This window comes from Anser cygnoides, chromosome 3 (assembly GCF_040182565.1).
Source record: "Anser cygnoides isolate HZ-2024a breed goose chromosome 3, Taihu_goose_T2T_genome, whole genome shotgun sequence".
In the NCBI taxonomy this organism is placed as follows: domain Eukaryota; kingdom Metazoa; phylum Chordata; class Aves; order Anseriformes; family Anatidae; genus Anser; species Anser cygnoides.
Window position 1 is genome coordinate 43577165 of NC_089875.1, and position 23859 is coordinate 43601023.

The 23859-nt window shown below is 45.3% G+C and overlaps 2 long non-coding RNA genes across 3 annotated transcripts; one reads left to right on the plus strand and one right to left on the minus strand.

Moving 5' to 3' along the window:
* Positions 1-3648: 3648 nt before the first annotated feature.
* Positions 3649-22685, plus strand: LOC106048541 (uncharacterized). Of its 2 annotated transcripts, XR_007157976.2 has the most exons (3): positions 3649-5948; positions 15642-15759; positions 21211-22685. It is a non-coding gene; the product is annotated as an uncharacterized lncRNA (long non-coding RNA). The 2 variants fall into 2 exon arrangements; XR_007157975.2 differs by lacking the exons at positions 3649-5948; positions 15642-15759 and adding an exon at positions 20449-20667.
* On the minus strand, positions 12167-17011 carry LOC136790404 (uncharacterized). Its single transcript, XR_010830288.1, has 3 exons — positions 16879-17011; positions 16173-16494; positions 12167-13208 (listed from the first exon to the last, which is right to left on the minus strand). It is a non-coding gene; the product is annotated as an uncharacterized lncRNA (long non-coding RNA).
* Positions 22686-23859: the final 1174 nt, after the last annotated feature.

The window sequence follows — 23859 nt, forward strand, 5'->3', positions numbered from 1 at the left end:
ATGCTGTGTGTGTGTGTTTCTCCTCTGAAATTTTGACTTCTTTGCTGAAATTCTCCCTCACTGTGCGGAGGACACAAGAGCGTGGAAAATTTCAGGACCTAAGGATGTACAGCATTTGTCAAAATCATAATCAGCTGACAAAAGGGGCTTGGACCAGGAAGCATAAGGCAGTCTCAGCAAGAAGAGATATTACCAGTTCAGCTAAAAATTTCCTAAAATATTGTTATAAAGCATCACATAGCCTGTTAAACTGTGTTTTTATAGTACTGATGTACTTCACCCCAGAGAGAAACGTGTGGTCTCCTAGCAGGTTAGGAAGCAAGAGCTTGGAGGAAACAATGTGAAAGAAGAGGCATTAAGTCAGCCAGCAATCCCATGTCCACACAGCTGCTTAAAACTCTTTGTTTGTAACAACAATAAAGCAGAAACCTCTTAAATATAGATTCATCTGGTTTTAAATTGAGGAGAAGCATCTATAGTAAGCAAGGTTTGTTGGATGTGTCTCGAATTGTTCTTAATTATGGAGCTCTGCACACTTGTAGCAAATTTTTAAAGGCAAAAAAGAATGTTTTCCAGCACACTGCTGCTGGCTAAGTGAAGCAAAGGCATGACAGCTCTGCACGGTTTTGTGTTTACAAAATCAAGACAGTGAACCTTTACCAGTTCTGTGCCAGCAGTGTCAGGCTGGGCAGGCAGTACCTCGGTCTGTGTCTACACAGATATGGCCACAGCTGTATCTAGTGTGCAAATACCCAGGCCAGGACTAGTGTCACTGGCTACAGCAGTGGTAATCAGGTAGTTGCAGTAGCATGGGGCTCAGTGCTGGCTGAATCAGCCCATAAGGGTCTGCTCCTTGACAGCAATGCAGACACACTTCTACTTTGGGGTTAAAAAAAAAATAAAAAACAAATCACTTTTTTCAGGAAAAGAAAAAGAAGGACAACGTGCTTAAAAGCAAAGGTTTGAGTAAGGTACTCTCTCCAGGAGGCCCCTGAAGCATCTTAAGATAGCAGGACAAGCATGTGATCTTCCTTTGCTAGGGTTAAGGTGCAGAAAATATATGGAGTGAAAACAGAGAAGCAATGCTCTGAGTAAAAAATAGTCTGAGAATACCCAGGCCTGAAGCTGCATTTAAATGCATGGCTTGCTTCACAGGATGATGCTGGGCACGGATAGGCTTGGAGTCTTGGGGGGGAGAGGGGGTTCTTCCTTCCTCCCCCTTCTTATTTTTCATTTTAAAATTCTTTTTTTAGTAGTAGTGGTTTTTGTTTGTTTCTTTCTTTCCTTCTTTTCATTAGGAAAGAGAACCCACACCTCCATCTGCAGCAGGGATGGACCTGGTCACCATACAAGCCTGTGGGCAGGATGGTTACTCCTTCAGCTCTCACCTGCGATGGGTCTGGGGGGTAAGCCCCTACCCTGCTGCATGTGAGGAGAAAGCCAGGGCTTTGCTTCCCAGGGCTTGCTTTGGGAAGGTGGGAGGCTGGCTTTGCAGGATGTGCCTGCCTTTTTGTTCCCTGGTTCCTGAGCCTACTACACTGATGTTACTGATGTGTAACAGAGTGGGATGTGTGAGGAGAGCTGACAGGCAATACAAAGACACAATAACCGCATGGAAGTGTATTGTAATGGCAGCAAGAGGAACTACAAAGCTCTCCACTCTGCTGGGTGGGGAACCAGTACAGCAGGACCAGTGGTATCTCCAGGTTATGTAAAGCTCGTGATGAAAAGCTTGTGCTGGGCTCCTTGTTAAGCTGTTGGGATGTACTTATCAAGAAGAGCTGGGAAGACAGAGGCTGGCACAGCTACTGTTGGTCTGATTTGTCTGATTTTTTTTTTTTCCCTGAAAACAAGGGAAATAAAACCAGGCTGATGACCAGGGCTCCTGAAATCTGTGTTCGTGAGTACCCACTTGATGGTACCTGACCACACTGCTATTCTTTACAATGATCCTGCTCCCTGGGTGTCTTAGGAAAAGTCTACAAGAAGGAAGAAATTATTTACAGTTGCCATCATTGAACCCAAAGTGAAGCTGTGGCAGAGTGGGCCTGACTCACCCACGACAAAATGGCATTGCAGCTACCCATGGTGGCCTCTCAGCTTTTGCTTCTTGTCCTGAAGCTGGGATAAAAAACATGCAAAGGAGGCTCTCATCATACAGATCCTCTGAACAGCAAGGGAACAAATTGCAATATCAGGCATGCCCATGTCTGTTTCAGAGCTGGATAAAAAGGCACAGCAGATTCAGGTCCTTGCTGAACTGTGACCCCTTGCTGCCCACCCACATCTCCTGCTGCGGGTGCAAAGCAGTGTCACCCCTTTCGAAACCTTGCTGATCACTGATGTTACTCAAGGGATAAAATCTTGCCTTTGGGGACCGAGATTCTGTGCCCACCACAGAGCACAACCAGTGTGAGTGTCTCCTTCCATCTGAGTGATTTCACTGACCCATGGATATTTCAGGTGTGCAGCTGGGTGTCAAGCCAGTCAAATGGTTGGAGTTACCTTCCTCTTTTTTTGTTTAATTTCAGAAGAGAAAGAAATGCAAAGACAGACATACAGCTCAGCGATGTTGATGCACTGACATTTTATTTTGTGAAGTGACATAAAATGAGGTGCTCCTCCCTATCACCAGGTCCTTAAAAGCCTTGGGAATGGAAATTCATGTGACTCTTAACCCCTCGTGTTGTTACAGACAGTGACCCCGAATAGTTTAATGTGGCTTTTAAATAGCAGCTCCCCTCCCTGCTCCTTCAGGAGGCTGCTCATGGGAGATAAGGAGGCAGGAGCCAGTCCTAGCCTCACCTCTGCTGCTGATGGCAGACAGGCAGCTGGGGCTGCTCCTCCTAGCCCTGGAAAGGGAGTGCTCACCTGCCTCTGGACAGAAGGACCAGATTCATGTCATCTTCCCCCTTTCCTCTGCATTTATAAGAAGGCAATTTCCATTTTTCGTTTCCTCTAGCAGAACTGTTCTTTGGAGGACAGCCCTGGGCCAAGTTCAGCTGAACACTTCTTTTTTTTTTTTTTTTTGTGGTGCTAAATACTGGCTTAAGGCTCTTGAATTTTTCCACATTATCTTTGCAGGTTCTAGAAATGTGCTTTTGTTTTCCTTACGCATATTTTTCAATAGCGGTCAGAGTTGTTTTTCCTGGCATCTGGTAACAATTTCATGAGGTGTCCCTTCTCTCTGTCCCACCCGGTGCTGACTGCAGTGCTGCCCCTGCCTTCCTGCTGGCTCATGGGCTGACAGCAGCGAAAGCAACATCACCCAAATGGCATGGGATGAGACCCCCAGCTGTCATTAACCATGCCGTGCTCCTCATTGCAACGTCTGGGGCTTCAGTACTTCTCCCAGATTGAATGCTTTTCTTCCTAGCCAGCTTCAGTACAAAGCAGCCTCACTTAAATCACTGCTGCAAAGAGCTGTGCACACAAATCCCCGGCCACAATGCTGAGTAGTGGGGAAGCAGGACTGAACTTTGAAAGAAGTAAAGGTCTGAGCCTATTGCTGTGGCAGAAAAATACCAAATGCAATTATTTAAGGAGAAAAGATGAGTTCTGACAGCTGATCTGAGCTCCGGCAGTGAGTCAGGCTCCCCTGCCACTGGGGAGACAGAGCACCATATGACCAAAATCAATGTTCTAGACTTCGTGATGTAGTTACTGGGATTATTAAGATGACTGGATTTGCCCATTGGAGTGTACAGGGTGAAACATATGGTACTAAACAAGCCAGCAATGCAGTCAAGGGGCTTCTACACGAAGGGATTTGTATGTAAACATAGCGGGGCCAGGCAAAAGCCGTGCTCCCGTAAGTTAATTTAGCTGTGCTTGCCGTAATGACAATGTAATTATAGGAGTACAATTTGGGAGATTTATCTTTTTAATTAGTAAACTCCCGTGTCCTTCAAAAATCTCCTTTGGCAGCTACAGAGCCACCTGCGTCAGAGTGCGGCGGGGAGCCCTTGCTTACGCATGGCGCCCGCACGCGCGCTCACCCCACGCCGCGGCGCTGCCACGGCTCCGAGCAGATGGTCCCCCATCACACGTGGCCTTCCCGTGTCACTTGCTATTAATTAATTGGAACATTGTTAGCGCTCATCATAATTTCCTTGGACGTCTTCCTCGTGTCGGTGAGTTTCCTTTCAGCGGGCCCTTAAATATACATAAATATGAAGCTATATTGCTTGGCGGCAAAAGTTTTGCAGCGGTGATTTCAGCTGAAAATAATTTTGTTGTTGTTGTTCCTGAGAAGGCAACATGTTAGCAGTGCTGCCTGACTTCGCTGTGCAGGAGCAAGACAAACGCCGGGAGCTCTGCCAAAAGCCGGGGCCCACCCCAATGTAGGACACGTGGTGCCCAGGCGGCACAGCCCTCCTCTCATGGAGACGTGGGCACCACCACTCGCGCACCGAGGAAGCCAAGAGATGCACAGCATGGGAGGGAAGGAAGGAGCTCCACCGTGCATGAAGGTCTAGAGAGATCCTGCAAAGGCTCTGTGCCAGGGAAAGCAACACTCTTCTGCCCTCAGGCCTGTCCCCATGCCACAGTCACGGCAGGAGACCTGGGGACAAGCAGCCGCAAGGGTCTGGTTGAGCACATTGCAGCCAGCAGCTGGGCTGGGACAGCCTTCACTGGCTGCCTGTGCCCTTACCACCAAATGTAGCCAAAAAGAAACCCCTGCAAATGCTTCCCAGCATGAGCAGTTCATCCGGGCTCTGCTGGAGCTGTCTGACCAGGGCCAGCCTGCTGCCAGCCCCAGGCCCTCAGGAGGTGTCAGAGCACAAGCCCCACTGATGCCTTGCTGGCATCCAGGCAGTCCCTGGGCGAGTGCAGGGAGAGCATGACAAGCTGTAAAGATGAAGACATAGCAGGTGGGAAGAAAAAAAAAAAACACTCCTCAGAGTAAATCAACTTTCAGGGAAAGCCTCCGAGCCTCGACACACCTGGACTGTGATACCAAAAATGCCAACACAGATCTGTGCAGGAAGGTCCTTTTTCTCCCTCCTGCAATGTCTTTCTTACAGCTGAGACCTCAAGGAAAGCAGAACTGAAAACATGATCGCTTCTGAGGAATGAGAATATTAGAGTATGCCAAAAGAGAAATATGTTTGTTAGGTGCTGCAAGATTTTTCACTCCTGCTGAATGGACTGCAGAGTTTAGCCCTTGTTTGAGCCCAAGATTTCCTCTAAAAGAGGCTGATACAGAGCTGCATCATAACAACGGGTGGGTGAGCTCAACTGGCCTTGCACACACCCACTCATTCCCCTTCGGGAATCCCAAAGCCATTTACAACTGGAGCGAATAGATGAAAGGATGATTTAAATCTTGCATAACCTTTGGGAGGTGGAGACAGGCAACAGTATTTTCCTGTTTCAAAGGTGGAAATTAAAACAGTAGTCTGTCACCATTGACTTGCTTCAAAGGTGTCAACAGCCGTGAGTGAGGGAAAGAAACCTCACCAACCTCACACAGCTCTTCCTCTCCATGGCGCACAAGGTGAGCTGAGAGCAAGCAGCTCGGGTGAATCCAGCTCTGGAATTTCTTGGCTGCCTTTGTATCATGCCCCAAAGCAGCAGCAAGATGAGAAAAAGCTGATCTCATAAATGCCCCTTTCTATTTTGGCTGGGAAAGGTGCTCTTCCAAGCCTGGTCATGACCACTGTGTGTGAGGTGACCAAGGGCACTTGCTGTCTGTAATTAAACAGATCTGCTCCTCAGGGGAAACTGGTTTACCAGCCAGCTACATCTGCCCCATCACCTATGGTTCTCCCACCTGTGTGTTGTACAGCTCACACGCATCATCAGCATCAGCACAAGGTCGCCCCAAGAAACAAGCAGAAGAGAGAAGTGCAAGAGCCGACCACTGTCTTCATCAGCTTCTGCGTGGTGCTGCCAGAGGGGCTGGCATCCTCGTGGTCCGAAGTCCACAAGCTACTCTGAAGAAGGTCAGTGGGGAGGGAAAGCAGAGGCAGAACACAGGGCCACGCTTCTTACTAGACTGTGTTTTTGTTGTGTTATAAGAGGTTCTCATGTTTTTAGTTCCCCCCCCCCCCCCCCCCCCAAAAAAAAAAAAATTAAAAAAGTTACTAGGACATGGATATTGCTTTTCATTGGCTGCACGGCTAAACTCAGTGCTATGCCTAGATGTAAGAAGATCTCACTGTCCTTAGGATGTTTATAAATTGTGCAATCTTTGAAACAGGGCTGTGGGTCATATGTGCAGGGTGACTGCTTTGTCCTGGCTCCGTGCATGCTTGGGAAGTGATTACTGTTGAGTAAGAGGTGAGCCAGAGTAGACATGAACATCTCCTGTTTAACTAGTCTTCCACCAGCTATGTGAAACTGTGATTGAACTGTAGCTTATGACTACTGTGTGTTTTTAAAAAGGCCTTCAAACCAAATGGTGCTTAAATCCGGTATGCTTTTGATCTGGATGGGGATCCAGACTTTGGCTCCTTTTTTTTTCAACCTATTTAAGTGAGATCTGTGTATCATTAAAAATATTGTTTTGGGGCAGTACTTTGCCTTATGGTTAACTAACCAAGTCTCAGTGAGCAAATATTTATTTTAAATGTGAAATTCGTGAGGTCTGTGCACCTCTAGTATCTAGAAAGGTTTGCAGTAAACTGGCTCGCTGCATGGCACTGAGAAAAGCATTATTCAGTGTTTCCAAAAAGGCTATTAAAAATATCCCATAAGAAGATAAGTTGCTTAGTAGGTGTCTGTATAGCAGAAGATTAAACATACCTCAGCCAGACAACGTTTCATGGTTAGACCAACCAGGCACTGCCTCTTCTCTTCATAAACCGTAATCCACTATATCATTTCTTCTCTAATGTGCTCTACCTGGCTTCCTGCTGAGGATGATCTATGTGCTTTGTGAAAGCAGAAACTAATATTATTCTGGGGAAGGGAAGAGGAAATAGAACTTAAGCTGATTGTTTAATTTTCATACAGAAAATTTTAAGGACTGAGCATTTTTTTTTTCAGAAGGAACTGTGGTTTTCAGAAGGAATTGTGGTTTTTCTCTTTATTTTTACTGAGAATGTGATAAATATAGTTTTTTTGAAGCTATATTTTGCATAAGGGAATATATTAAAGGATAAAACCCAGTGAACCAGATTTGTCTGGGAAGGTCATGTGTAACTCCAGGAAAGTATGTGGAGATAAAATACACCTGTGGTTAAATTATCTGGGGAGGGGGTTGAAGTGCTTACTAAAATCAATGAAGCAGCCTTTTACAGCAGGAGAGGCTGTGGTCTGTGGGCTGCTAAGTGAATCATGCAGCTATTTGTGAGTGGTGAAGCCGAGGAGCTCCATTGCCAGGCTGCTGTGGTTGCTTTTGCATTGGCACTGTGCTAGGTGGGAACCAGAGAAACGTGGCAGTCAGTCCGTCCTTGGTGGCTTGCACCGTGCTCCCATCAGCTGTGGTGGGATGGGGTTTGGTAAAGCAGCTGTGAGGAGGGGAGCTGGGGAGGTTGGGTGACTTAGCCGAGGCGATGCCAGGGAGCAGTGGCAGGGCTCGGGTTGCCCAACCCTTACACCTGCCCCATAACCACAAACCCAGCCATCAGCCCCAATGCTCTGTAGCTCACAGCAGGTGGACTATAGGACCCTTCCCTTCCCTTCCCTTCCCTTCCCTTCCCTTCCCTTCCCTTCCCTTCCCTTCCCTTCCCTTCCCTTCCCTTCCCTTCCCTTCCCTTCCCTTCCCTTCCCTTCCCTTCCCTTCCCTTCCCTTCCCTTCCCCCTTCCCTTCCCTTCCCTTCCCCCTTCCCTTCCCTTCCCTTCCCTTCCCTTCCCTTCCCTTCCCTTCCCTTCCCTTCCCTTCCCAGCAGCACTTGAGAATTTAGGGACCTGGGATTAACTAGGATGCATCAGATCTCTCTAATCTGTTAGTCGTTGGGGTTCCTGTGTATCCTATCACCAAAGTAATCATCTTTCCAGGCCACCTGCGCCCTCACCAGCCTATAAAGAAAACCATCATAGCTTTGGCCACTGTGATTAAGGCACGTATGTGAGCAAAGGCATGTACTTCTGCCAGCCTTGCCAGTCCTGCACAAGGTAGTGCTGGGGTACTTCTGTACGCTTTCCACCTTTTTTTCCACTGTGCTGTCTTTAACTTACCTCCCCCTTGATCGACACGGGGCAAGCAGGTCCCATTTGTAACTACTATTTCCATCCAGGGTCAGAAAGTTATCATACTGAGATTATTTTTCAACTGAAAGTCGATTTCTCCCTTTTGGGGCGAAGGGGGGATGAGGAGTGAGGAAAAAGAGAAGGTGCTGAAGAGGCAGAGAGTGATGGGCAGCTGGCAGATAAGGGAAGCAGTGAAGTGGAAATGAAAGCTTCCATATCATTGCAAACGGATATATTCATGCATTGCGCTAGGATGTCACAGGCTGTAATCATAAAAAGAATCAAAGATACATAATAGCACCATTACTGGGAAATATGAGGAAGAGTTGAAAGATAAGGTATCATCAAAACTCTCTTACACTGAATATTTTGCCTCTGCTTTGTGCAAAAAGAGGCAAGGAAATTGTTCTTTCTGCCCCCTATTATAGGCAAGTTATTGCCCTTTCTCCACACAGCCTCTGGTTTAAAGCACAAATAAAGGCAGCACCTAAGATAAAACTATATGACAAATGAAGTCATAAAGCTCCATACTGAAAGTCCAATATTAGAAGAGCATTTAGGTTTTGAAGGCTGCAAAGGCAGCTGCAGGGAAGTGGCTGTGATAAAGCTGCCCTTGGAGTTCTCACACCAGCAGCCATGTGCGCATGCGTGTGTATGTCCATGACAATGCAGACTTTCAGTGCACCCGCTCACAGTTGTTTGGCCAGGACCTTTACCTCTTCCTTTGAAAGGATGGGCACTGTGCAGCTGTGCAGTCAACAGGGTACGTGCTCCGGTTTTCCTTTGTGTTCCTATCAGAAGCTGCCTAGCCCAATGTCTCACGCTGAGCCTGATGGAATTCCCATATCACCCAGCAGGACTGTCCAATGCAGCCCTGAACATGCCCCGAGTTATGTCCTCTATTTGTATCCCAGGGATCTCCTTCCTCCTCCTTGAAGGACCTGAGAAAGCTTGAAAAGGTATATATATATATGTCTGCTTTCCATGTTTCCTAGCCAAAGAGAAATGAATGAGCTTGGTCAGATTTGCCAAAATCCACCCAGAATTTTTAAAAAATTAAAATATATTCATCACTTGAAACATTTATTTTAATTTATTATATTTTCAAATGTAAATTTCTGGACAGCACTTTCTGCAATGTAGAAAACAGTACATATGTGCGTTGTACATGTAGCTCTGGGGGGGGTCTCTCTGTAATTATACGTACACTGTAAATTCCACTTAAAGCTGGCAAGTGGCAAAGGCTGAGCTTTTGGAACAGAGGACAGTTAATAAACAATATAAATCAGCAGCAAAAGTAGGAGATTATCATGTCCATAATCTCCCAACAGTTAGGAAAATTCATGCTTGCACTGAGTGGACCTACTTTTGCACAGCAATAATACTTTTCAGTATTGGCAGATTAGTAAATTAGCCTTTATCTGAGAGTTATTAAAACAACTCTAACAGATTTACTAGCTCCTGGGCGTCTTGTGGACAGACATAAATACTGAACAGGAATCTGCAGTACAAATCCTTCATTTTTGTTTCATGCCTTTCCAAAATCCAGATCTTTAACGTAACTTATCTCGCTGGATAAAAGTCATCTTTCTGATGGGCTGATTTTAACCCTCGAAGATTTGTGATATTCTTGGGGCCACAAGAATCTGGAACTGGAAATGCTTGGCCAGCAGCTCCCTCCCTCCCACACCAGTGATCCGGAGCTGCTTCCTGGCTTTAAGGACCCCTCTGTGAAGCGGCGCTAGCAACTTGATGGAGAAGCCAGCTGGCTCCTTCCAGCATCTCCCAGTTAAGGTAAGGACACTCCACGTCCTTGAGTCGTCTTCACAGCTCGAGGTCTGCAATTCCTCCCCGAAGGGATGGAATCGAGAGGAGAAAGAGGCAGGAGGGCTCCCGTGGACCATCTGCAGCGAAGTCCTTGGGGCAGCAGCTCTGGCCAAGCCGCCTGCCTCTCCTCCCCAGGCGCTGGCGGAGCATGGCACAGAGTTGGAGGTCAGCGGCTTGTGCAGCAGACGGGGCTGTAACCCCTAGGCAGAGGGAAGGGCATGTCCTTTGCTGCTCCATGGCCCTCCACAGAGATTAAGCCAGCTGACACAGCAGACATCGCCCGTGCCCCTGCCATGCCCCCAAGGCTCAGCTTCGATGTCTGTGAAGAGCTAGAGCAAAAGATGAACGCTTCCGCCCAGCAAGAAGGCTGAAATGGATAAATAGCAAGGAAACAGTTAACAGGGAAGAAAACAAAAGCTAGTGTTTTTGGAACGGGAAGCTAAATGGCAGGTAAGGAGGATGTTTAATTTCTACTTTCTAGATTACAAACAGCAGTAAGAGGCCCGCAGCCCACATCATGAAAAATAGTGTGGGTTTGGCAGTGCACAGTTATAATTTAAGAAAGCTCAGTTCTCTATTCAGTCCGAAAGATTTCCTACAAGAATAAGGCTTGGAACAATGCCCCTGGCTGATGTATGGCAAGTCATTTAGATGAACATCCCTTGTGTGGCATTAAAGGAAACACATTTAACACCATGTGCCACACACTGTTGTGTGTCGGGTGCATTTTCTTCCTTATCCTTTTCATGAACACGCTTCAGAAACAAGCAGGTAATGGTGGACAATGACCATGAAATACTACAGCAGTAAGCCCAATGAGCAATGGGGGACCCTGTGTGACTGGTGCTGCTGTTTCTCACCAGAGCGTTAGAGAAGGGATGTGGAAATGGTCCTTAGCATCACTCTGGCACACCTTATAGTGGTGCAATGCTTCTTCATGGAGACCCAGCTGGAATCCTCAAAGGTCTCACTTTAAATTCACGTAAGATTGGTTCAGTTTCCATGCCACCCATCTAGCTTTCCTGCCCCTCTCCCCACTCTGAGGGCTGTAAAGCGGTGCTTAGCCTAATGCACCTGGAAAGGCTGCTGTGGATTATCAGTGAGGTGACACTGAACTCCGTAGTGATACTCCCAATAAAAGAGCATGAGAAATGCTAGCTGTTGCTGTTTTGGTAGTTTTGATGGCACTGAAAGGTGCCTCATCTGTGCTAACATGAACACTCCTGCCCTAACACTGAGGATGTAGTATGAAGCTCTGTAAATTCTCATTCACTCTTCTGTTTCTCCCCTGGGTTTGACCTTTGGGATGAAATCCATAGCTGCATTTTTTCCACTGGCCAAAGAGCAGCCAGGACTTCCTCCAGTGTCTGCTGTAATAACCTGCCATACAACAGGACGAATAGGGTCTGCACAGCCCAAACAACCGAGGCCAGCATTACTTCGGTATGCTTCAGCCCTCCATAGTGATGTAGAGATAGGAAAATCTGTACCTTGCTGGAAACATGTGAATGGCTTTATCTAAGTCTTCCCTCTCCTCCTCAATACATGATTTTGCAGCTGTTAGAGTTCTCTCCATAATATTAATTAAAGTGTGCTTTTTTTGGTGTAACTGTATGTAACTATACCCTGTTCAGAACTTCTTGCTCCCTTCAAAAGAAATTTTGTTTGGATACGAATAACTAAAAGGGGCTTGGCCAGAGTGATTATGGATTACAAATACGTATCCCCCTAACTATAACCTACCCATGATAAGATGGAAAGTGATGCCTTTGAAAACAAACTGCCTTCAATTCTTTTTTAGCACTTTTCAGACTAAAAGACCTTGCACACGCTGTAAGAACTGCCAGCACCACAGCACTGAAGGTTGTGTCAGCAGCACTTCTGTTACAAAGCCTCCCTTTCCCCAGGAGTCTATAGCTCAGCTGCAAAACTTCCTCCAGGCTCAAACTTCCTTCCAATGTACTAGCTAGGAAGTGATTTTATTTTCAACAATTTTGTCTATTTTTGCAATATAAACAGGAAAGTGAGTATATATAAATTATACCAGAAGGCAAAAAAGAAAGGCATGTGTTTTTATTTTAATTCAATTTGATTTTCTCCCTTTCTCACACCTTGAAAAACTTACATTTAAAATAATGTGTCACAGCAGGCGATCGCATGTAATGAGGTTTTCTTCTCTTCATACACTGGGTGAAAAAAAAAAAGATAATCTGAGAGGTTGGGCCAAATTTTGCTCTCATGGGTCTGACTTCAAACATTGGATTTAGTGGAGGCTCTCTTGGTAAATGAAATCAGAACCAGACCTATTGTCTTGCAGAAAACCGTGTCTCTGCTTTGCATAGCATATTTAACCTGCAGCCCCTAATTGGTCTAATGATTAAGTGGCACATTATTTTTCAGACACCCAAGCTCTTACAGATAAATCTCAAAGAGACGTTATTTGATTTTAAATCAGTATTAGTGATTTGATGGCTAATGACTTGCTATTAAGTTCCACTGGCAGAGACAATACAACCTACCCTGGTAACAAAGCATCGTATATGAGTGTCTCATAGACTTTTAATTATGATTATCAATCTCCTTTTCTGTCTCTCTCTCTCTCTCTCAAGTCCATGTGTTAATCCATATGTTGCTCTCTAAATAACCAGGTTAAGTCAGATCCTGTCCCTAAGGAAGCTGCTGTGATTTTCCATAAGGCTAAGGAACCCTAAAATCCAACTCGTTGATGAACGGGGGATGGGTGCTCCTCTGGTTGTTTTGAACAAGTTGTGTGGCATCTCAGCGATGCTGTAGGAAACAGGACATAGAGAAGAAAGTGAAAGCAGGCCCTGACCTTTAATTTTTGTGCTCCGGCTCCGAGTGTCTGCAGGTGGTGCAGAGTGGGCAGCCCGGTTCTGCACGTTGTCCTCTGGGGTCTGTGGCAATGTCATGGCTCCATCTGATGAACGAGCCTTGTAAGAACACCCATCCTTTACAGATGTTGATCTACACCACCCCTTTGAACCCCACTAATAATTCTTTGGCTTATTAGCACAGCACTGGTGAACCTTTCAGGTTTTGGGTGTTACTGAAGTATCTCAGCAATCCTGCAAAACAAAATATCTTCCATTGCATCCTGGTAGTTAAAAGACAGGTGAAGCAGGACTTTTCCTGTGTATTTTATGGGGTTCCTGTGTGTCTCTTTACACTTCGTTCTTTTTTGCTGGCTGATCGCTTTCTCTCCCAGTTGCACTCACAGGTACCTTTACCAGAGAGAGGGGAAGAACAGATGTTTAAAGATTCATTTGTAAAGCATATGTGCATTAGAATAACATTAATTTGCGGTGAATCACTAGCTGTTGCAAATTAGGAAGTGACTAAATGCAATATAAGAGCAAGAATCATGCATTATAAAATATGCTTTTTTCACTTATTTGGACAGTTGTATTTCAGTTTTTAATTATTGATGGTAATACTCCTTAATGTGCTAGTAAATGTGCTGCTTTATATTTAGTAAAAAATGAAGTCTTAGTAAAACATAAAGTCATTACAGCACTCAGCTGTTAATTATTGCTTAGGGAAAGAGGGAAGACTGCAAATTTTGTGCAGGTTAATGAAGCATGGTATCAGCTGGCTCTGACTGGAAGGAACAGCTGAATATCTTATGTGCTGCTGCAGATACACGTATTCCTCGGTCTTTGTTTTTGCACTGGCTTGAACATCAGCACCTGAAAACAGCCTGTAAGAGATTCGTTTCAGAGCTGTGAAAGGTTGCCAACAGCAAGGAAAAATCTGATTTGATCCATCTCCCAGTGAATTGAATGTGACTTTGATGGAGAGGTTGTGAGGTCTATGTCAGGCCTTTAACAGAGTCTGTGACATTTCACTGGTGCTGTCTGGAAAAGCAGGAGGTGAGGATTACTAGGTGGATTGATGATGGAATATGCAACTGTCTCCTCTGTGCATATGGGGTGTGTGTGCCCTACCATCAAGAGAGCAAGGAGGAGAAGCTTTGAGAATTCTGCTAACTTGTCCATCTGCTTGGAAGACTTTTCACACAGCCTTTCTGATAATGTTTCCTCTGCCTTGCCACTTGCCATCTTCTGTTTAGCTATTAAGAGAGGAGACCCTTTGGTTAATGCAACAAATGAGTATTCACAAATACCTGTAAAAATAAAAGCTGCTGATGCATGTTGCTGGTACCTCTAGTCCCTTTTATTGCCTTTTACAGGCATGGAGGTGTTCTGACTTGTGGAATTATTTGTAGAAAACAAAACATCATAAATACCAGCAGTCTAAAAAGCTGTGCCCAGTTAGCACTCTCCAGTCTATTTTTAAATACCTCATAAAATTCATGCTAGATTTACACAGCAATTGTTATTATTTGCCAGTAATTAGCAAATGGGAGAAAATGACAGTCCTGTTTGTAATTCTTTGGTTGTCCCAAGCAAAGAAGAAGTGGGATAGCAGCTTTGGTCACAGGTTGCACAGCAAATGACTGCTAATGCTCAGAGCTATTAGCTGTAAAACAAACCATGAACTAATGCAAACTCTTGTGAAGAAAGAACATGCTTGTAAAAGGCACTTCCTCTTTGTGCTGGCTTCATGAATGGGAACAAAAAGTTACATTCATTACATAAATTAGTACCAGTAAATAACTCAAGACGCTCCAGTCCTGAGCATTCACATCAGGGTGAATGAAGTCTGACCCTGCAGGAAGCTGCCGAGGAGCTTCCCTGGAGGGGATGTGCTCACTTTCCTCCCACTGGTGCAGAAACACAGGCATGGGATAGACTGGAGGACACAAAATTTACTGCCTCAGGAAAGTTCGGCCCTTGGTATTTCATGGTGTCTTTAATGAAAGGAGCTGGTCTCTTCACCCAAGCTGCTGGGAGCAAGGTTTGCACAGAAGGACGAACTGCTTCTCTCTGTTGGTGTTGCTAGCTGTCGATCTCCCTCTGTAGCCCTTGGTCTGAATATAAACGAAATAATATTGCTGCAAATTTTCTGCAAATTCTTTTTCATGTGGATTTTAAGCAATTTGGGAGGGGCACTACCTCAGAGGAAAGAGTATTGTGTGTGAAATCAAGCAGCAGTTGTTCAATATGCTAATTATCCATATCAGCTGGTGTTTTCCTAATATTTTCCTGCACTGTGACTGTATTCTGAATGACACTTCCTATACACAGAGCGATGCTGTGAAGAAACCTGAACTGTGATGGCTGAAACCCTGGAGGCTGGTCCAAGTGCAAAACCCTCTCAGATGGGAGAAGTCCCTGGGAGCTGGCAGTGCCCTTGCCATGCCACCCACACATCCCCTGCTTGCCAGTGAGGGAACAGTCCCTGTTCTCACTGGTATGGATGCCACCAGTTCTTGCTGTGGTTCCTATAGTAAAGGGTTTTGGAAGGGTTTGTGTGCTGCAAAGATTCAGCTCCTGTCAGGATGGGTGCAGCCTGGCTTCCCTCTTTTTTCCACTTTGCTCTGGGTAGGTGGGGGACCAGCCATCACAATCCTGGGGCAGAGTTAAAAAGTGTGCGCTGGTGATGCAAGCTGAAATGGGACGTTCCTGGGGCCCTGCATTTAACCTGGCATCTCCAGGGACACTGCCTCTTGCTTACCACGTGTCCACCTTCTTCCAAAGGGGTCACATTAGACAAAAATATGCTAAAATAGTACCTGCTTCTGCCCTCTCCAGAGCCACCATCTGGCAGCCATCGGTCATGGAGCCGTGACACATCTGGGACACGCTCCTGAGTAATCATCCTGGGCCACATTGCAAGCTTTCCTTCGGGTTTGGCAAAATCCCTCATCAGGTAAGAGTCTGGCATTGCTTTCTGAGGGAAAGGGGAAATAAATCCCAAAGAGCTCCAGCACTGAACCTGTCTGTGACGATTAAGCCAGATGCACCTTTCTGAATTGCTTGTGCCATGGCAAAGAGGTGCTTACAGGCAAGACAGGCTGTGAGAAATAAGAGGTGACACTGACCTCGTGCTATTTACATGCCAGAAATAAGGCACTGTAGCTGAGCCTAGTTAGGCCCCGTCGGATCCAAAGGCAGGACTCAGAGCAGAGCTGTGCACAGAAACTGGCACTGCCAGCGGTGTGTTTGCTGTGGGAACTGTCATGGGAGCTGCGTTCACAAATGAAAGAGGTAGGGTAACACTTGACTGGGATGTGTTCAGGAAGAGGCTCAATGACAAAACTAGGTTTCTTCCCCCATCATTACCTCCGCCTCAGCTGAGCGGGCCGGGCGCTGTCTGTGCCGCCTGCTGCTGGCGCTCAGAGACTCATTCATCAGCCTCGCTGCAGATGGTGTCATCCCCTGGGACGATGGCAGGCTCGAGATCAGTGCCAGCATCCTCACAGGGAGAGGGGAGCATGCAGGGAGGCTGGGAGGGAGCATGCAAGTGCTTCTGACTTGGGATGCCACGTCCTGCTGCTCTTTGCCTTTCCTCTGTGCAGTCAAGAAGGGGAAAGCTGATGCTGCCGTTCCCAAAGACAGCTGTTCCTCTCCTTGGGGAGGCAGGCGTTTCCCCTCCAACCTCACTCTGTAAGGGGGAAAGAATAGGTTGATTGTCTATACACCCTTACAAGCAGGGCTGGCAGTCAATGGAAGTATTAGAGATAAATATGGAAATAAACAGCAAAAGCAAATAGTGGAGGCTGTCAGCCCCAAGTTTTCTATCCTTATATGCTCCCACAGGCAAAAAAAAAAAAAAAAAAACAAAAAAAAACCACTGAAAATAAAAGGAAGAAAGTTTCAGCTAAGTTACTGCATTTATGAAAGCAAAATAATGCCTCATAAAGAAATATTTCCTCCGCCCCTTCCTCGCCTTCGAAGGGAATTAAATGGCTATTAAAAAGTACCTTCCTTTTAAAAAGGACAATGAGCATTTTGATTAAAAAGAGCTTTTAAGTATTTATATGATTACCTCTTTTGTCCCCCTGGCAGCATCTGTCTCGTTGACTGCTCAGCATCTGGCGTGCGCTGCCTCGTGTCAGGAAGGCCCTGATTTTTCATTCAGACAGGGGGTGGGTGAGGGAACAGGCGTATGGATGGATGCACGGAGAGGCTTTTGCCAAAAGAATAAGGCCATTTCCCTGGCTGCCACTGCTGCCGGCTGTTTGGCCGCAGCGCTGCTGGGCTCTCCTTTCCTCCCGCTGCAGCAGGCTGTGGGTACCAGATGGCCAGCTCGCCAGGGTCAGCTCTCCATCAGCGGGCTTCTGTGCGCAGCGTGGCCAGCCAGAGCATCGCGGACCCGACATTTCCTCTGCTGGTGGGCAAGCTGCCCTTTGTCTTTCACTTCCAGGCTCTCCTGCTTCTCCACACATCACGAGGAGATATGGAGGGACTTCCAAAGCCCTCAGCCGTGGCCTGGCAGTGGGCATTTTGCATCCCAGCAGAAGCAGGCTGTGGTGGGATGCTTGGAAAAATCCCAGCTCACTGTTTGGTGTACTCACATCCAGGGTTCACACCGCAGGAGATCTGTGGGTTTTGCAGGGTCAGCCTTCTTTTCTGCATATTCGTTTCTCTTAAACTGTCTTCAGTAACACATTCAATGACTCACACAAACATTAGTCATACTTTGCACCATGGATAATTCCTTGCCTTGCAGAATTTCAGAATGTTTCTAAGATTGTTTAAACTATCCACCATCCATGAAAGACTGAGCAGAATAGGTCCATTTCAAATACTGCTACTTAACAAAGACTGGGAGAGCAGTGGCTTGCCCAAATAATACAGAAATTGGCTGTGAAGGCATGAGCCCTGCTCATGGATCTCCAATCACTGGGCAGTATGAGTGCTCCTCCTCCACCAAGTCCCTTCCCAATCTCATTTTAAGAATGACAGGTACCAGCAACCCTAACTAGAAGTCAGCAAAACTGTAAGAGAAACCTTTTGGACTCCTACTTCATCATTCTTATGCTTATGAAGCTTTGCTTCTGAGATGAGAGTTGCAACTGCTACATGCTACTTGCCGTGGGGAAGGTTGTGCTGTCCTAAATCATCCTTTAAAATCTAAGATGCACTGTTTGTTAATCTTCATTATTAAAGACTTACTTTTACCAGCTTCCTCAAGAGTTGGACTGAACACTAAGTCCCATGCTGAAATTCAGTAGATTTTCCTGTTTTGGGGGAAAGAAGGCTTTTACCTGCAGCTGATGATAGAGCCTTGAGGCCTGAAGGAATGGGTAACTGAAGAGGTAACAAGCCAACGCAGGGTTATTTTGTCTTACCCAGTGCTGTGTGACTCTTCCACGTGACCTGGGACCCCATCCGATGCAGTGCAGGGAAACGTAGAAGGCCAAGGAACCTTTCTGAACTATTCTGCTTTCACGCAACAGCCCAACGAACAAGAAGCAGCCAGAGATGGACTTGCATGTTTGCACATGGCCCCTGCCATGTGTGGGAGAAAATAGAACAGAAATCCTGGAGTGTCCAGCTCATAAAGGAGCAGGTGCAAAGCTAATGTTTTTGGTGCCATTCATTGACCATGCTGTAATGGAATTTACAGCTCAAGGTCTTTTTTTTCTTTTTCTTTTTTTTTTTTCTTTTTTTTTTTTAACTGTATGTTTGCAAACTATCTTAGGGTTCATTCTTTTGTAGACGTATGGGTCATCAGCAAAACTAGTAGAAGCAAAAGGGAGAAAATCATATGTCAGGCTTGAAAACTAGATTAAAATGAAGGACAGCTGTTCCTTTTTTCTTTCTTTCTTTCTTTCTTTTTTAATATTTCCACAGTACTTTTTATTTGCTTTTTTTTTTTTCTTTTCTTGTATAGAACACTCAAATTGTGCTTTTTCATGCTTGTTTTCCAGATGACCAGAAGTATAAAGTTCTGGTTTATATTAAAAAGGAAGGTGCTATTCTCATTTGTTTTCAATGCCCAAGGCTTCAAGAAACAGCACATACTGCTAGAGACCAGCAATATGATACAAACAATTGGCAATATTGCATCAGTGATTTAGATGTCTCCTCTCATTTTACCTGCAGTATTAGAGAACTGTGATCCACACTTCAGAACAAATAGCATAGTTGGAAAACAAATAACAAAGTGATCTCATTTTTCTGAGGCGAGGAAAAGTCTCTCTTTTCAAACAATTTGCCATCGCTAGACTCCCTCATCACAGTGCAACAGAGGGTGGGATTAACTGAACCTGTTTTAGTTAGAAATGAAGCATCTCACCTCAGTTCATTGCCTAATTCCTCCTGCAGTCAATGGGGGCAGTGCCAGACAGTGATTCATCCCACCTACCCCTGTACCTGGCTTAAGTGGGATGAATCAGCCAGCGCTGCCTCCTCTCTTGCCGCCGGCTGCAGAGGCAATGCAGGCAGCAGCTCGGATGAGAGGTCCTGCTTCTGGCCAGGTGTGCTTGGGCGAGGTGAGGCCTTTGTGTGTTGGCCTCCAGGATGGCCTCCCCCAGCACTGGGCACGGCTCACGGGATCCTCCCCAGGGTCACCGAGCCTGGGAGCCTCCCCTGGCTCTGGGAGGGGCAGAGGGAGCCAAGCCAGCCCCGCTGGCCACCTAACGTATAGGCTGACGTGTCTCCCCATGACGCACCGAGCCATCCCCAAGTGTCTGGGAAATTGAGTTGGAACCTGATGTGAAAAGCAAAGTTGGCTTAAGAGCGGTTCCTAGAGGAAGCGTAAGCTGCACAGGAGCAGAAGCCACATCAGCTGCAGACAGAGAAGTATGGCGTTACTGGTTAATGTAGTCCCCACACTGTCAAAGTCTGCATGCAGGTTGTTGATGGTGAAGGATACCACCACTACCCTCTTGGTTTCAAGCATGCCAGGTTCAGTATGTATACTCTGTGACTGAACTGAAACTGCTCATAATAGAAATTTTTTCCTACCTGCACCAACAGCTGCTTTACCCATGGAAACATGAAGTAGTGTATCTCCGCTTAAGACAAACCCAAAGAAAAACCTACCTACTGTACCTGTTAGTGGTTAGTAGGTGTACATATACATGTCTAAATCCTTTTTCTTTACCCTAAAAATCAAGGTCTTGGAGGTATTGTGTATCTAGATCTCTATCAGCTAATTATGCATACTGCAAAACTAATGCTTTGTTCAGCAGCTACAGATGTTCTGTTCATGTTGGAAAGCTAAACAGAACCACCCTGTTTGCCATCTGGTTATCCTTAATTATTACCTTGCTACCAAATCTGTACCCTGAGGATGAGATTTACCACAGTTTACCCACATTTTATCACTCTCTGAGAAACTGCTATGGGATATTTATGAAAATAGGTACAGCTCTGGAGCATGAGCGTATAACAGAATGGTTATTAAGCTATCTGTACTCCTCTGGATAGGAATTTGTGCCCAGATTGTACATTGTGACTGTCTCTGAACCTCATTGTCTTCTCCATTCCTGTTAAAGCAAGGCAGCATGGGGTTGCAGAGTGGCTCAAGCTAGCAGTAATTTGCTCCAGTTTGCTAAGGCAGCTGCTCAGTTTGTTAATTGCACCTGTGGATACTTCTTAAGGAAATACAAGGTAGATTTTTTTTTTTCATCACTCCCTGGATTGGGAGCAAGTTACCGAGTGAAGAGAAGAACAGCAGGTAGAAAAGAGAAAAAGTAAATAGGTCTTCAAAAGCTATAGTGGAAATAATGCGGGAGTCAAATGAAGTGGTTGCAGAGGCCAGGAGATGTGAATCCAAGGACTGGGATTTGATTGCAGAAAGGGAGACCCTGCAGAAAACACCCAGGTGAGTGGATAGATGAAAACCCTGCAGACTAATGAATGTCCAGGGAACAGCTGAGCTGAAATACACAGGTATATAAGAAGTTCAGTTTATGATGAGAAAAGGTCTCTATAGAGATGGAGGATCCATGTTCCCTGGCCTGTGAGAGCACCCTAAGATGAAGACAATGAGGAAGAACCTTCCCTGTTGGTGTCAGACCAGACTCTAGGCAAGGTTAATTGTAATGGAAGTCTGAGAAGGAAATGTTTTACTATCCCAGTAATTAATATGAAACTATAAAGACATCCAGAACAGACCAAACTGAAGTCTGTTTTGGAAAGGGTGACTAGTTTACAAGGAAACAGTAATGGTGTCTGGCCAGTTTGACCCTTGCCGAGCGGAGCACAAATAGATATCTGTCCTGTTTTTGGGACAGCGTCTCCTCTAGAAAGGCATTAGCTAACTGATTGGGTCCTTTGGGGTGTAGCATTGGATTCACTGTGCTGACTGTTACCCTGTTGCTGACATTCAGCTAATGAAGAAGGGCTTTTTAATGTGTTTTCACAGGGTATTTTAATTCACGCTCATCACAATTTCCAGTGTGATTCACTGACTGGCGCAGGAAGCAGGAGCCCCGGAGCAGTGAGCTTTGCCTGGCTCGAGTTGGAGGCGACCCTGGGGAACAGGCAGCCTTTCATTTGAATAATGCCTGCGTGGGGATGGGGTGGAGGAGTGGGTGACACTATTTGGAATGAATTTCTATTTATAACTGTAATTTGGCATTATGGAAGATATCTTTTTGACGGGTAAGAGGCATAAAGCATACCCACAGCTCAGCAGCTTTCCGTGCACTGAAGGGAAAGAGCAGCAGCAAAAGAGCAGCCTCCGGCCAGGCACCTGTCACAGCACTGGTACGGTACCATGTCCTGAACTGGTAGTGATGGAAAACGTCAGCAGTGGACTCTCAACAAGATGATTCATACTGCAGCTTGATTATCTGCAAATACAAATGCAACTCAGAATTTGTGACCTTAATATTGTCCCATTTCAGGATGATCTGATCAGTGTGAATAATGTACATTTCCTTTAGGATTTTGTAAAAATTTTAATTGAACCCGTAATAATTTCAGGCTGTCTAAAAATAGTGTTTTTTTTTTGTTTGTTTGTTTGTTTGTTTGTTTGTTTTTTCCCCAAAATTTGTTTTGCTGTAACCTTCTGGATTCCAATCATGTGATAATCAAAATGTAGATATTTGCAAAGGAGACAAGTTTCAAAGCTCCTAATTCTGCTCTTACCAGGGACTGGTGCACACTTCAACAGTTTTGCCACGTCATTAGCTCCATCAGCCAGAGCTGTTATTCTCCCATTTCCCGTACCCATCCTGCCAAAAGCTAACACAGACAAAACTCCTCCAGCAAAAAAATACCTTTGACAACACATTCAGACTAAATTCTGGGAACTGATTTAAGCTCTACCTGAGAAGGACTGTTTGTACCATTGTATCTGTGATTGTGTGATTGTGTGCATGCAGGGGACCTGAATAAGTTTTTCTCTAGACTTTGTTGGTTCATCAAGACCTGCTGTTCCATAACAGAGAGCTGGTCCAGGCCTGTGTCCAGATGGTCTTCAATTTCACGGACTTTAGAGACTAAATACAGATCTACCTTTTGGGACTGTCTGTAATAGGTGTTCACATTTGCTAAAACAGATCCCAATCCTGCAGTCCCTCCATGGGAAGCAGGGTCATGTCCAATGGAGCAAGTGGAGCTAGCATGGACAATTTGTGGCAGCATGTGTACAAGGTGCAGAAACTGAGTAAAAATGGGGAATGCACAGGTGCACTGTGATGAGCTACATCTTTAGACTACAAAAAATATCTCATACATTTTTTAAGTCTTGGTTTATCTCTTCAGGAAATACTGAATGTGGCAGTGGGAAAGTGTTAATAAAAAGGTAAAGTGGGAAGTATTCTGAATTGCCCTGGTAACCACATGCTTTTTGAAAAAGCATCATGAGAATAAGTGACCTTCTGTCACTCCTTAGCCAGAAGTTAAATTTGGAAAATAACAGGGCATCCCACAAGGATGGGATTGGAGGCAGAGAGGCTTTCTGTATTCTGCCCTGGCTTCGTCCTTTTTCACCTTTTCTTCTTTGTGTTTACGTGGAGAGGATATTGATTCCAGAAGTGACAAAGACCAGATAAGCCAAAGCTCCTTTTTGTTCTTCTGTAGAGAGGAGGTTACCCTTGTTTCAAATCTAATGCTCCTGGTGCTCTCTCCTCCTCCCTGCACTGCCTGGGAAGTCACACAGTTAGCTGTGGGTTGCATTTACACTAATGACCGTTTTTCTCCCCCCGCCTCCCCCTCCAAGCTTACTAAGCTTTTTCTTTCAGCATGACCAATAAAGCATGAATACAAATAGACCTGAGTCTTTTTTTTTTCTTTCCTCTCATTTATATTTTGCCACTTTTAGAAGTTACTGAAGAAAATAGTGTCATTCTGTTCCAGAAGAGCTTTTATACCAAGCTGACACTGTACATTTAAATATGTATTGCTTCCTCTATCATTTGCATTTTAATGTTCCAAACCAATAATCATGAATTCTTGTGTGAAAATGTAAAATAATAAGGATGGGGAGATTCTTGGATCGGATTCTAAATGTTGCTGAATTACACCTAGACGTGGCAGCTCATTGAGAGACCCCTCTAAGAAATTTTTTAGATAAATTCAGAGCTTCTGAGAGAGAATGTGCTGAATCGCCCTGGGTGTTGCACACTTCCCTTTAGATATTGAGTAGGCTCAGCCTTGCAGGCCTTTTCCTGTGCAGCTGGTGCCCTGGCAAAGTGTCTTAGCTCTGCTTTGGAAGAGTCACCCTCCAGGCGTACTTAGAGTAGACTCGACAGTCATTCATTATTTGGCCAATTAGTACCAACAATATTAGTCTGGTGACATTTCACGTGTATGTAGCCATCCACCAGAAGCTGGACTGAAAATAACGCACATGGTTCACGTTGCAAAAACAAATGCTGTCAGAAGTGCCAGTCATGATATTTTCATGTTCTGCTTCATTATTGTCAGAATTTAGCTCCACATTATAGGAGAGAAGAACAGAATATCCAAATCAGAATTTACCTTGTGGACATAAGAATTTTGTCTTGTGTGCAAAGTGACCCACTTGCAAGAAATTGGTCTGTTGGAGGTATTGTGCAATGCAACA